Here is a 14,341-nt window from a genome sequence, read left to right on the forward strand (position 1 = left end):
TTTAGCTTATTAGCTCTCCTTACAGACACAGGAAATAACTTTTTTTTTTGTTCAGAAACGAACTTTGTTGACATTACTATCCATTATGGACAACAACACACTATAGCCGGGGAGCCAAACTCTCAAAAGTGCTTTAAAATGGGAGGAACCTGACATGGCCTGCCATACTTTTTATTCGTGATTTTTTTGTTAGTTCTATCCCTTAGGACAAATAATTGGAGGGTCTGCTCGGGCGGAAATATCGCGAAAAAAAGTTGTGCCTATTTTAATGTATGTACCCTTCATTTTTCGAGATAAATTTCTGAAAAATGAAAAATGACCTGAAATCCTTGGTGGCTTGGGTAAGCTGTCAATAAAGGCTTTCCAGGTGCACAGGACATACATGCTGACAACATTCAATTGAAAAAATATTTTTAAATCACATTTCAATAGGGTTTTGACTCATTTTTTGACTCATTTTTTGACTCATTTTTCACTTTTTTGCTATATTTTCATCTTTACCTCATTGGCAATCAAGTTTTTCTTCATGTTTTGACATCAAACAATATGCCATTCTTTTTATTAAGAAGTATAGTGATACCACAACAAAAATTATGAAAATACCACCAAAATCAATGGATCTGTGATGACTGTAGTGTATGTACCCTTCATTTTTAGAGAGAAATTTCTGAAAAATGAAAAATGACCTGAAATCCTTGGTGGCTTGGGTAAGCTGTCAATAAAGGCTTTCCATGTGCAAAGGACACATCTACTGATGATATCCAATAAAGAAAATATTGTTAAACCACATTTGTACATGATTTTGGCTCAATTTTATGACCTAAAATTAGGCGTTTTTTCACTTTTTTGCTATATTTTCATCATTTTCTTCATTGGCAATCAAGTTTTTCTTCATGTTTTGACATCAAACAATATGCCCTTCTTTTTATTAAGCAGTATGCTGATTCCACCGCAATCTTTTTTAAAAAAATACAACCAAAATCAATGGATCTGTGCGATTTCACCTCCAGTTGGTGATCAATAGGCCCGGAAACTCAATAGGATTTCCGGCTACAATCAAAATGCTGAAAAGCACACTGTATACTTAGCAATGACATACATCCTCTAACACACACACGCACACAAGTAATCTGGGGATTCTACAATGATTTGCATCCCAGGTGACACCCCCCACAACGTATGTACTACTACGTACAGTACATCACCCGTACACTCTGTACATACTTTGTGGATGTGACAGTGAGCTATTTTCACTGAAGGGGGAGACCACAGAATTACTACCATTCAACACCTTCTGCCATCTGCAGGCACAGTAACCCAGAGGAAAGCCTAGACTACTCTCAAAATTCTGAAAGATACACTGTGTGTACTGTTGAGTAGAGTACATAACTATCACTCCTGAAGGAAATTAAGGTCTCTAGCAGCATAAATAAATAGATATGCAAAACATGATACATATTATTGCACAACATATTTAACATGTAACACACATTTAGCCATAAGGCATTTCACACAACCACACACATACTGTTCTGTAATACACATCATATACACACAGCACCTATACATACAGCAGTATGCCATGGAGATGAGGTTCTAGCGATTAAATGCCCATTCATTACCAGGAATAAGCTCACTTATAGCTTGAAAGTTGTGGGCCCTCATCTTCCAGAGGGTGGGGTAACCATAATAATATGTATCAAATTCAGGCAGGCAAAAAATGCATATGGTGCATATTATAAGGTCACACTCAATCTGCAATATCTGGACTTTTCCCATCTAGTGTTGCTTTAAGTTTTTACCAAGGTATTGTATGAATTTGAACACTATTTAAAGGCTTCTCCAACCAACCTCAAGAATCTGAATGAGAGATCTAAACTCCGAGGAGGCTAATACCAATTGTGTTCCCTGAACCAATAGGTGCAACAACTTGTTTCTAACTTCTTAAAACTTATTTAAAGAAATGACCATATGAGGTCATATAAAATATGCTAGTCTGTTTGAGGGGTTAAATAATTTCCATCAACAGTCACTGAAATACTTTGTATTTGGAAAGCTGAATCAATATGCAATTATATCAATGGATTAAAAAAAAAAAAACAGGCATATTTCAAGATTAATCAGGCTCAAATTATAAAATCATGGTTCAGGAAGCATGAGCGATCATTGTTACACATGGATTGGCCACCACAGAGTCTAGACCTCAACCTCACTGAGAATCTTTGGGATATGCTGGAGAAGGTGTTACATAGTGTCCAGACTCTACCATCATCAATACAAGATCTTGCATTGGTGAAAACTTGGTGAAAGTAAGTCCAGACATTGTATACATTTATTAAGACAATACAACACCAAATTTGTATCATAATTTAAGAAAAGGGTGGTCTTACAACACAACAGTGTGTGAGACCTTTCCGATGCTGACGTTTTAGACCACACTGTGTAGAACCCTTTCTGATAGAGTGGAGGGGTGGTTCTCCTCATGTCAAGTACTGTCTCCTTAGTTTTTATGGAATTCCGCAGCTAGTTGGTCCGGCACCAAGTTATCCACCTGTCGCCTGTACTCCCCATCCTACCCACCCTAGATACACCTCACAGTTGTAGTGTCATTATGGAAACTTGCATGTGGTAGGTATAGCAAAAGCATGTGGTAGTGCTGTAGCAAAAGTAGGTGGTATAGGGTGAACAACACACTGTAAAAAATGCCTGTTGAAATTACGGCAGAAAACTGTCAAATTGCAACAGTCAGTGACCGTAAAATGTAAAACAGTTTATCTCTGTACTAAATAAGGCAAGCCACTATTTAGTCAAAAAGCGCTACATAACTTAATTTTTGACAGGTGCCATATGTAGAAAATACTGGACTGTTCTCTGTAAACGAAGATATTGGAAAATACCGTTAAGTGAGATGAAGTAGTCAAGAAACGGTACATAACTTTATTTTTCACTGGTGTCAATATGTAGAAAATACTGAACTGTTCACTGAAAAGAAAATATTGGAAAATACCGTTAAGTGAAGATGAAGTAGTCAAGTAACGGTCCATGGCTTTATTTTTCACTGGTGTACACATATGTACACAGCAAATTTGCCAGAGTTCGATTGATCAGAGTTAGACTGGTGTTCAGCCAAAATCTAAACATCAAGGGTTGCAGCAACACTACAGAGTGTTATTTGACTCCTCTGGATCCGAGTTGTTGAGCTAAGAGAGCTAGAGAGTTAATGTTTAACTCCCTTGAGAGTTATGAAAAACATGCCTCCCCAATTTTCAAATGTTTTGGCAACATGAGCAGCCATTTTTGTTGAGTCCCCTATAAGTGACCCAAACTCAATCCTCTGCTAGTGAACCAAATTGTGAACCAACAGACAAAGAACTCTGTTCTGCTTTTCTTCACATTGTGTATACTACAAAAAGTAGGTGCTCTTTCTGGTCGTGTTAGGCTTTTTGTCCTCTTTTAGTCCAATAGATCTCTTGTGATTGCACTTGTTCCAGGTGTAACTTGTCAAACCACTGATAGGCTGGTTGTAACAGGCAGAGTTTGATGTCAACACGCTATTTGATTAGTAGCCATCAATGAGTATTAACTTAGAGTACAACCCTCTGCAAAAGTCTACCTGGGACAGTAATCCCTTGAGCTCTTAGAAGTAGCCCAGTCTATTTGAAACTGTCATTCTACCCCATCCAAATCAATCTATCAATCAATTCCTGACCTCACCTGAGTGCTAAGGGCTGTCATGCAATGATTAACTTACTGCCTGCACCTGCCAAATGCTTCATCACTCGGGTCACATGGTTCACTTGAACATGTATTTAAACAGGGACTGTTCCATTGTACTGCTCACTGGTTGCTAGCTAGCTGGCTGGCTGGCTGTAAGGCCAGCTGACCGGCTGGCCGGCTGGCCGGCTGGCTGGCTGCTGGCTGCTGGCTGCTGGCCTGCCCTCACCTGGCCGGCCCGGCTAGCAGGTCACGTTGTAAGGGTGGCTGCATGGTGGCTTGTTAACTAGCTTGTTTGTTAGCTTGCTTGCCCCGCTAGCTTCGGCCTTCATTTTCCTTAAGGTTATTTTCAGGTCTTTTTTAAATAAAGAATGGATTTGCATACCCTTCATTGATGATACTAGACTGGTCCACCTGCCTGCACTAGACAATCTGGCAATTGGGCATTTATTTAGGTATCTAATTAAGTTGATGTTTATTGGATTCCAATGAGTAGAATCAGTCAAATCAGTTGTCTGTGATTGCAACTCTATAATTGGACTCACCTGAGTATAATCAGTCCAATCAGTTGTCTGATTGTAACTCTATAATTGAACTCACCTGAATATAATCTGTCCAATCTGTTTTGGCAACCACTGCTGCCATAATTTTACCGTAAAATGTAAAAAAAAGTAATACCGTTATTTATTTAACGGTAGGCTTTGGCAACCACTGCTGCCGTAATCTTACCGTAAAATGTAAAAAGGAAATGTACCGTTATTTGTTTAAAGGTAGACTTTGGCAACCACTGCTGCCAGCAATTGACCGTAAAAACAACAGTTCTTTTTTTACTGTGCACCAAGGAGAACACCATTCCTTGTGACACTCCAGTGCTGCTGACCACAGTTTGTGATGTAAGGTCATTTAGTCTGATGTACTGGGGTCATTTATCCAGGTCACCAGAGCTGTATCCACCATCTGCAGAAGTTAGTCTCTCAGCAAAAGTGTCTGGATGTTTGAGGCACTACTAGAGAAATCAAAGAACATTATTCTCACTGTCTCCTTTGTCCAAGTGAGAATTTTCCCTATGTAGCAGTTACAGGATAACGTCCACAACTCCCACATTATCCTGATAAATGAACTGTATGGAATCCAGAGCATGGCAAACCTGGGTTTTCTTTCTGTTGAGCAGCAGTACCCACTCAAATGTTCTCATTATGTGAGAGCAGCTGGTCTGTAATCATTGTTTTGTTGCTTTTTGGGCACTGGTATGAGAGAAGAGGTCTTCTACTGTAGGCACTATCTACAGGTGCCTTACCCGTTTGTAGACTCTTGTTGAAGATGTGTTGCAGTGGCTCAGCTACCTCTTTTGCACATGTTTTAAATAATATTACAGGCTTGAGGACCAAAAGGGATACATGAAATACACAGTACACCAATACTTCACAACAGCATACTTTCATACAGTAGCCTACATACAGTACATATAAACAGGGAAGCTAATGAAGGCACTTATACCAGTGTTCCCAGCTCATAGACATGTCCCTAACAGAGCTATGACCTGGATCAACTAATTGCGCTATCAGTTTCAGCCATCAGGATGCAGGATGCACCACAGATATTTTGTGGCATTTGCTACTCCCAGCTCTTAGATAGATAGACAGGAGGGAACTTTAATCACAGTATCACACTCTTCCTAACATTGTTATTAATGTCAAACTCTACCTCATAATCAGAACAGATATAAAGGAGCTGTTGGAACTAACTCTTACTTGGAGATAGAATGGTAAGGTTGGCTGCATATAGCAAGTGATTAGTCAACACCAACTATCACCAACTATAAAACTTGTTTGTCATACCTCATTTCATCCATATAAGCATTGAATAAGGCTGGAGATAAAATTTTCCCCCGTCATACCCCGTTGATGACATTAAAACGTGTAGAGAGGATGTTTGCCCATTTAACATGCACATACACAAATTTGTACCAAACTACTGGGAACTCCCCCATGCAGATGTTTCAGCAGCTGCAGAATCAGTGGACTCAAAGCAGTATTTCAGCGCTTCTTCTGCTTTTGGTGTCCACATCCTGACAGTGCGTGTGGTTGATAGTACTAATCTCTGGTAGAGGCATCCCAGGGATTTTCTGAGCTGTTGTCATCACATGCTGGAGTGCCTACTTGTCCTCTGATGGCACAGATGTGGAAGTTGACCAACAGTGGCTTCAGGATTTGGTAGCCCATCAGTTTCTTCTGGTAGAAGAGACATTGTTGGGCCTTGCTGACCACTGAGGCCATGTGAATACTCCAGGACACGTCCTCCAGGGATTTAAAGCTGCTGACCCTCTACACCACTGTATGAGTCATCAGAGGGGTCTGTGACTTCTGTGATTGTTTTTGTGAAAGTCCACAATGATTCCCTTGTTGTTTTTGGAGTCCAATACGAAGTAATTGTCGTTAGACCACGGCGGAAGATGTTTTGTCTTGTTCCTGTAGTATGTCTTGTCTTCATTCATAATTAGTGCGACAACGTGTCAGCAAATAAGGAGAAAGAGGCGGTTTGTGGGTGGATAGGGTGTAGAGCAGAGGGCTTAGCACACACCCTTGAGGTGTGCTGGTGTTGATAACAAGAGGGAGCAGTTAGAGAGGAAATCCACAGTACATGATGGTTGTACAGTCTCCGATAGTGGGGTTTAGAACTAAGACTCTATGGCTGGATGGTGCTGGAGGCCAAACTGTGGTCCAAAAATGTGCATATGTGTTCCTCAGCTCCATGTTCTCCAGTAGTGTATGAAGCATGCTGGCGATGATGTCCTATGTAGAATAGTTTGCCCTGTGTGCAAACTGCAATGGGTTATGTGATTCCTGAAAATATAGGCTTTCCAGGCTTTGTGTAGGCCCGCCTTTGCCCCCATCTGTGTAAATAGCTCACTGTGTCACATCCAGGAAGTAGGGCTATGTATGTGTAGGGTATGTACGAAGCATGTACAGTATGCAGGGTGTCACCTGGGGTGGAGATCATTGTAGGATCCCCAGATTAGGTGTGTGCGTGCGTGCGTGTGTGTGTGTGTGTGGGTGTATGTGTCTGTGTGTGTGTGTGTGTGTGTGTGTGTCATATTGCTCAGTATTCAGCATGCATTTCAGCATTTTGATTGTAGGCTGAAATTCTATTGACTTTCTGGGCCTGTTGATCACCAAATAGAGTTGGAGTCCCCACAGATCCATTGAGTTTGGTTGTATTTTCATGGTTTTTGATGTGGTATCACTATACTGCTTAATAAAAAGAATGGCATATTGTTTGATGTCAAAACATGAAGAAAAACTTGATTGCCAATGAAGAAATGATGAAAATATAGCAAAAAAAGTGAAAAAACGACTAATTTTAGGTCATAAAATTGAGCCAAAATCATGTACAAATGTGGTTTAACAATATTTTCTTTATTGGATATCATCAGTAGATGGGTCCTTTGCACCTGGAAAGCCTTTATTGACAGCTTACCCAAGCCACTAAGGATTTCAGGTCATTTTTCATTTTTCAGAAAATTCTCTCTAAAAATGAAGGGTACATACACTACAGTCATCGCAGATCCATTGATTTTGGTTGTATTTTCATAGTTTTTGTTGTGGTATCACTATACTTCGTAATAAAAAGAATGGCGTATTGTTTAATGTCAAAACATGAAGAAAAACCTGATTGCCAATGAGGTAAAGATGAAAATATAGCAAAAAAGTGAAAAAACGCCTAATTTTTAAGCACAAAATTGAGTCAAAATCCTATTGAAATGTGGTTTAAGAATATTTTTTCTATTGAATGTTGTCAGCATGTATGTCCTGTGCATCTGGAAAGCCTTTATTGACAGCTTACCCAAGCCACCAAGGATTTCAGGTCATTTTTCATTTTTCTGAAATTTCTCTCAAAAAAATGAAGGGTACATACATTCAAATAGGCACAACTTTTTTTCGCGATATTTTCGCCCGAGCAGACCCTCCAATTATTTTTCCTAAGAGATAGAACTATCCAAAAAAACACAAATAAAAAGTATGGCAAGCCATGTCAGGTCCAACCCAATTTTGGGACTTTGGCTCCCCGGCTACTACCCAACATATAGCATTTCTTTATTTTGAAGCGTATTAAAGTCAGTCTGATCACGTTTCACTCAACGTTGTTGTCTGTCATATTATAGCAAGGCGACAGAGGGGGGCATGGGGCTACTAGTTCACTCCTGGGTGAAATCAATGCCCCCCCAAAGGTGGTGTGGAGATGCCATAGAAAACAGCTTTCTTTTCCTAATGCATAATTATAATTATATTATAATAATATAATATAATATAACATCATACAATAAAATACAATATGGGCTTAATGATCATAATATAATTCTCATAATATAATTTAATATAACAATATACTTTTTGAACTCAGTGTTTTAACTATTTAGCTGATATTTTAAAAGGCCCTATGAAATTCAGGTGAAAAAACGCCGCTTATCAATTAATCGAAAGTCGATCGATAACACTATCAACTAATGATTAATGAATTAATCGATAATTTGCATCCCTAGTACATCATCATTATCATCTGGGAGTGTAGCCTACTATACTACAGAGCAGATGCTGGAGCCTTGCAGGCAGATGATGTTCTCTCTACCACGGCAGAAGCAGAGGCGGACTTTCCATTAGGCCAACCTACACAGTAAAAACTTACAAGGATTTCAGAGTAATTTACTGTGAAATCTCACAGTTAATTACTCTGATGTTCTGGTACACTATGCTACTATGATGGTCACACGGCACACAGCAAATTAGTTTGAAATCATTGTATCACTTGCCATTTCTCACCTAACTTGCACATCACAGTATTCTACTGTGCTCTTCAAGGATAACCAGCATGCCAAAGTGATAAACTAGGAAACATCACAGTAAACTACTGTATGGGCGGAGTATCTATTGAATTATTAGTGCATTGGGGCACAACTTCAGTCATGGGCTGAATCTCAAATGGTGCACTTGTGCACTTTAGTGTGCATGCGGTATTAGTTACGCACTGAAACATAGTGCCCGAAGTGCACAAGTGCACCATTTGAGATCCAGCCTTAGACAGGTTGGGCTCTTCATTACAATCACACTTCATTACAATCATTGACATTTTCAGCAAATTATATCATTCTTAATGTCTTGTGGTATACCTGAATACACCCATCATCAGTTGACTACGTTTTCCCCACTCTCTGTCAAGTAATTGAAGAATGAGCTTATATATATTGGGAGATATACATGACCATCTTCATGACGGTGGGAATATGGTCATTTTTCTTGTGTACCACTTTACATAGTACAACCCCTACAATAAACACAGAATATAACAAGGAGTAATATTTTGAAGCACACTTAACCCTATTCAGACTGGGCTTTTTTGGCATTCCTGGGCCTGGGGGGGGGGCTCTTTTGACCCCCCCCTCATAACTCATGAACGGAATACCGTATGACTACGAAACTTGGGGGAGATGATCTACATATGGACATCTATGAATGACATAATTTTTGTGTAATTATCTGGTATTATGACGTCATTATGACATCATTATCTTATTATGCCCAAAATCTCGCCATAATGGATTTTCCAACAAATTTAGGTAATGCACTTAAATTTTAATGATTTTGTGCTTCAAACCACTTACATGCTCACAAAGTTGTCTGAAGCTAATGGAAATAACAAAAAAATATGAAAATATATGGCGTCATAGATATGGTAAAGTGATTTTTGGTCAGACATACCTGTCAGAAAACCGTTGCCATGGCAACGGCAAAAATGATGAACCTAATCTTTCGGTACCAAACTGTAGCCAACTAAATGTTAGGAAAAGTCACAAAGTTTCGTAGTCATAGCTTAAGTCGTTTAGGAATTATACGACATCAAAGTTGGTGAGGGCACTCTTAGCCCCCCCAGTCTGGATAGGGTTAAGATATTCCTTCTAGATAAATGGCTCTCCATAAGTGCATTGCATGATGGGACACGATCTGAAGCCTGTATGTCCTAAGCCCCTCCCCCTCAGGTTGTACATATTGACATGAGGAAGTGAGAAAAAAGGAGATGACCAAGCATGGGAAGACATGTAGGAAACAAGAAGTTGATGACTAGTTTGCTCTAAATGTCGATGAACTGTCTGAAGGCCCAACTTGTGCTATGTGGCAGCCTTGCCCTAATGGTTAGGGAGATGGACTTAAGTTCAGTGAGTTGAAGGTTCAAATCCATCCAAGCCCTACATTGCCCTAGGGACAGCAACCAATATTGTACCGTATTAGCCCGAATATAAGACGATCCTGATTATAAGACGACCCCCCATTTTCAGGCTCATGTTTTGGGGAAAAAAGTTTTTTGAAGACTTAATTTTGTTTCACATTGGAAACTTTTCTCAAAATGCAGTTTTTAATTTGTTGGAAAATCTGAGGCTTTTTACAAAGAACAAATTTCACAATATATTTTTTATGGAATTTCCATGATATCAGACCACAGATGGCTACTCATATCCTTTCCTTTCTTTACTCACTTCACCTGTCAAGCGCCAATAGGCACCGTAACAGGCTACAGCCGTCTGGGCCCGCCTGTTTAAAGTGTGACGCAACATAGCCTACATTCAGAGTCTGCGCCAGCCAGGCAGGCAACCAGTCCAGTAGAGAATCTATTGTGCAATGCACAGATTTTGCGAAATGCTTCGTTGACAGCAATATCTAACCAGCAGCCGTCTCGCCAAATCGCCGTTCATTTTATGCATCCAAAGTTTTCCGTTGGACTGTAGAAACCGAACGTGACCAAAGGCAGATTGACGCATTGCACTTGAAACCCATGCGCTGCCTATCAGGACCACGTTGACATTAAAAGTCCGATTGATATTAATTTCGTACCAAGGGTAAAACTCCTAGTGCTTTTATATGAGCAAGACAATCTCTTGCCCTAACCATTATTCTGTGTTGTTGCATCGTTGCGAGGCATATCGTCGCTTTGTCGCGCACACAGATGACCATTGATTGGCTTATGACAGCATCCAAAACTTAGCCTACAGGTTGTTCGTCAAATCACCCTTCATTTCTTTAGTTCTAGTGGCGTTATCGGCTGACCAGAGAGAACGACCAAAGCTTTCCTGATGAACCAAACACAAATAAAAGCAGAGCAACAAGCCGCGATTGACTTGTTTTTCCCCTTGCACTGTCGTCCGCATCGCGTTGACATTGACAGTTGATAGACGTGCGGTGCAACTGTCATAACGAAACAAGCATCTGCAAATTTGATATGGACAAAACAATCTCTTAACCCATCCATTATTGAGTTTTGTGGCATTGTTGTGAAGCATAGGCTAATGGCCGAATTCAGGTTAAGTTTAAAAAAAAAATAATAATAATTTTTTTTTTTTACTTTTTTCTCCAGCGCCCGGAAATAAGACGACCCCCCTTTTTAGAGTACTATTTTTAGAACAAAAACCACGTCTTATATTCGGGCCAATACGGTATATTTGTGTATCACTTTGAGTAAAGGCGTCAGCCCTCAACCCAACTGACATGCCTTCCCATTGAACTTTCGCCCACTTCAAGTGTGTAACAATATCTTACTGTGAACTCACAGGGAGTTACTGGCTACTAATTGCATTCATTTCACAGTAACATACTGTGAATTCGTCGTATCACAGTTAACTACTGTAAAGGCGTCAGCCTTCAACCCAACTGACATGCCTTCCCATTGAACTTTCGCCCACTTCAAGTGTGTAACAATATCTTACTGTGGGTTCAGTAGAAAATACTGTGAGCTCACAATGAGTTACTGGCTACTAATTGCATTCATTTCACAGTAACATACTGTGACATTCTGCCATAATTTGTTACTGTGAAATCCAGAGAGACTTTTCGTCATATCACAGTTAACTATTGTGCTGTTATAACAGGTGTTTCGTGGCTCTAGGCCATGATTGGGTGGACTATGTGGCTGTTTTGGCCTAATGGTTAGGGAGGTGGACTTGAGATCAGAGAGTTGCAGGTTCTAATCCCTCCTAACCCGGCATTACTCTAGGGACAGTAACCAATGTTGCATATCTGTATGTCACTTTGGGTTGCTCCTGGCCATGATTGATTGTAATTACTAATTGTCAGGCCTAATTAGAAGAAGGTCTATGATTGGAAATGTTGCTGGTTCTGCTTCCAATAAATTAAGTTGCAACCAATGTGCTACACAAACACTTTCTTAAGTTGGCACCTGCTAATGCCTTTGTCTTGGATGTGCACGCCAAAACTCCAGCATCCAATTTTAAATCAGAATATTGCCACCTAGTAAAAAAATAGGCTATCTTGTGAAGTGCCATTGCACAATTGAAAGTCAAATGCTTGACATGATTGACATTGCCTATCATCAACCAGGAACAATGGTAGTGCCCAATCAATCTGTCAATTAGTACCTGACCTCACTTGAGTACATAGGACTGTTACAAGTTCATTGAATTACTACCTGCAGCTGCCACATGCCTGCTTACTCTGGTCACATGGTTAACTTTCACCTCTATATAAACTCAGACTGTCACAATGCTTGAGTTGCTTGCCTAAATGACTGGTTCGCTGGCTCTCTGTCCGGCTTGTTGGTTAGTGAGCTAACTGACCGACCAACTGACTGTTTGTTGGCCAGCTGGTTGGCTGGCTAACTGACTCTTTTGGTTGACTGGATGGCTGGTTTGTTAGCTGGCTAGCCATACAACTGACTTGTTTGTTGGTTAGTTGGCTGACTAACTGAGTGTTAGTTGGTTAGCCGGCTCTTTGGCTGGCTAGCTGACAACTGACTCTTTTGGTTGGCTGGTGGACTGGTTTGTTGGCTGGCTAGCTATTTAGTTGGTAGTGAGTATTATGGTATCCTTTTTGCAGTGATGTTCCCAATGACTCTCCTGAGTCGAAGCGTGTGTCAGAAAACTGAACCAGCGCACAGCAAAGCAATGTATCGGAGCTTGATTCGTTGGCAGTTGATCACGTGATTTGTGACGTTTGAAGCTTCGTTCAGCGCTCATTCACATGACGCTTTGGTATACCTTTTGAAAGGTTTAAAAGCGCGCATTGCAGTGCGCGCGCTTGTGGGTTTGACAGTTCAGGAGTTGAGTCAAAGTGTTGCGGAGAGAGAGAGTAGTCGTTTGCGTTTGCGTAGTGAAAATAATAGCCTAGTGATAATACTTATCATGTTGCCTGCTCCTAAAAGAGCTCGCTCTGAGATGTGGCAGCACTTTAAACTCATATCACTTAAAGAGGTGTGCGATAGTTGTATTTTATTTGTTTTATTGATAATCGCTTTGACTCGCCCTTCATGGTAGGGGTATTGTGTTTGGCTGTTTAAGTAGGCCCTAGTTTTAAAACATAGACAAACACTACACGGATAATCGTGTAGGCGATTTATTTAGGCTTATGTGTTTTTTTTCTTCCTTGTTTTTTTGTTCTTGTGCAATAGGCCTACAAAGGCATTACTTTGGCTTGGATGGCGTGTCTTAGCCTATAGGCTAGGCACACACACCGACTTGTTGTTCAGGTGGGATTGCTGTTTAATTAGCCCATTATTGTATCAAACATTTAGGCATATATGCATGGATAACAGTGCTAAGCTGTTATAGGAGTTGTTTTTTATTTTGATTTCATGTCCCTGCATCATCTAGTGAGAGGACCTAGTTTGAATGACATGGCTTATAAGGCTACCCCTCAGTTTTTATGTCATTTAAAGTTACCTACTTTTGTGTTGTCAGGTCCAGTGCATGGTGTGTGACAAGGTGTTGGCCTACAACAACAACACATCTACTATGCTGAGACACTTCCGTAATTATCATGGCAGTGGTGCCCAAGCTGCACCGGGTGCCCACAGTGAGTATAGGCCTACCTACCATGTTGTAATTTCATTTCATTCGAATTTATTGCAATCTGTCAAAATTCTTTGTTGTGTTATAGGTGACCTTAAGACCCAAATTGATGAGGCCATTTTGAACTTCATCGTGATGGATTCACAGCCTTTCAAGGTAGACCTGATGTTCTTTTTTTTTGTGACACACATAATGGAAGTACTTCAAGCGTGTGTTAAAATGTCCTTTTCTGTTAAGGTTGTGGAATCTGAAAGTTTCAAGGACTTGATGAAGCTTGTGGCACCAACTTACGTGCTCCCATCCAGAAAAAATATCAAGGCCATGGTGGAAAAGAAATTTAACTTGGAAAAGCAGAAGGTCAAAGCTGAGGTCGAAAAGGCTACTGCTGTGGCCTTCACTTCGGACATGTGGACGTCCATCCACATGGATGCCTACCTGGCCTTGACATGCCACTATGTCAACCAAGACGACCAGCTGGCATCTGTGCTGTTGACGGTGGGCAAGTTTGGGCAGCGCCATACAGCTGCAAATATTGCTGCCGCAAAAGCCAGCATCATGGAGGAATGGGGAATCTCCAAGTCAAAGGTGATGTGCTTGACCACGGACGGAGCTGCCAATATGGGGCTGTGCAGCAATATGCTGCAACTACGACACAGCCACTGCATTGCTCGTAATTTGAATTTGGTGGTCAGGAAGGCAATTCAGGCCACAACAGGCCTGGAGTCAGTCCGTTGCAAAGCCAGGGATGTGGCAACCTTTTTCAGAACAAGTACAGTTGGC

This window comes from Engraulis encrasicolus, unplaced genomic scaffold (genome assembly GCF_034702125.1).
Source record: "Engraulis encrasicolus isolate BLACKSEA-1 unplaced genomic scaffold, IST_EnEncr_1.0 scaffold_28_np1212, whole genome shotgun sequence".
Lineage (NCBI taxonomy): Eukaryota > Metazoa > Chordata > Actinopteri > Clupeiformes > Engraulidae > Engraulis > Engraulis encrasicolus.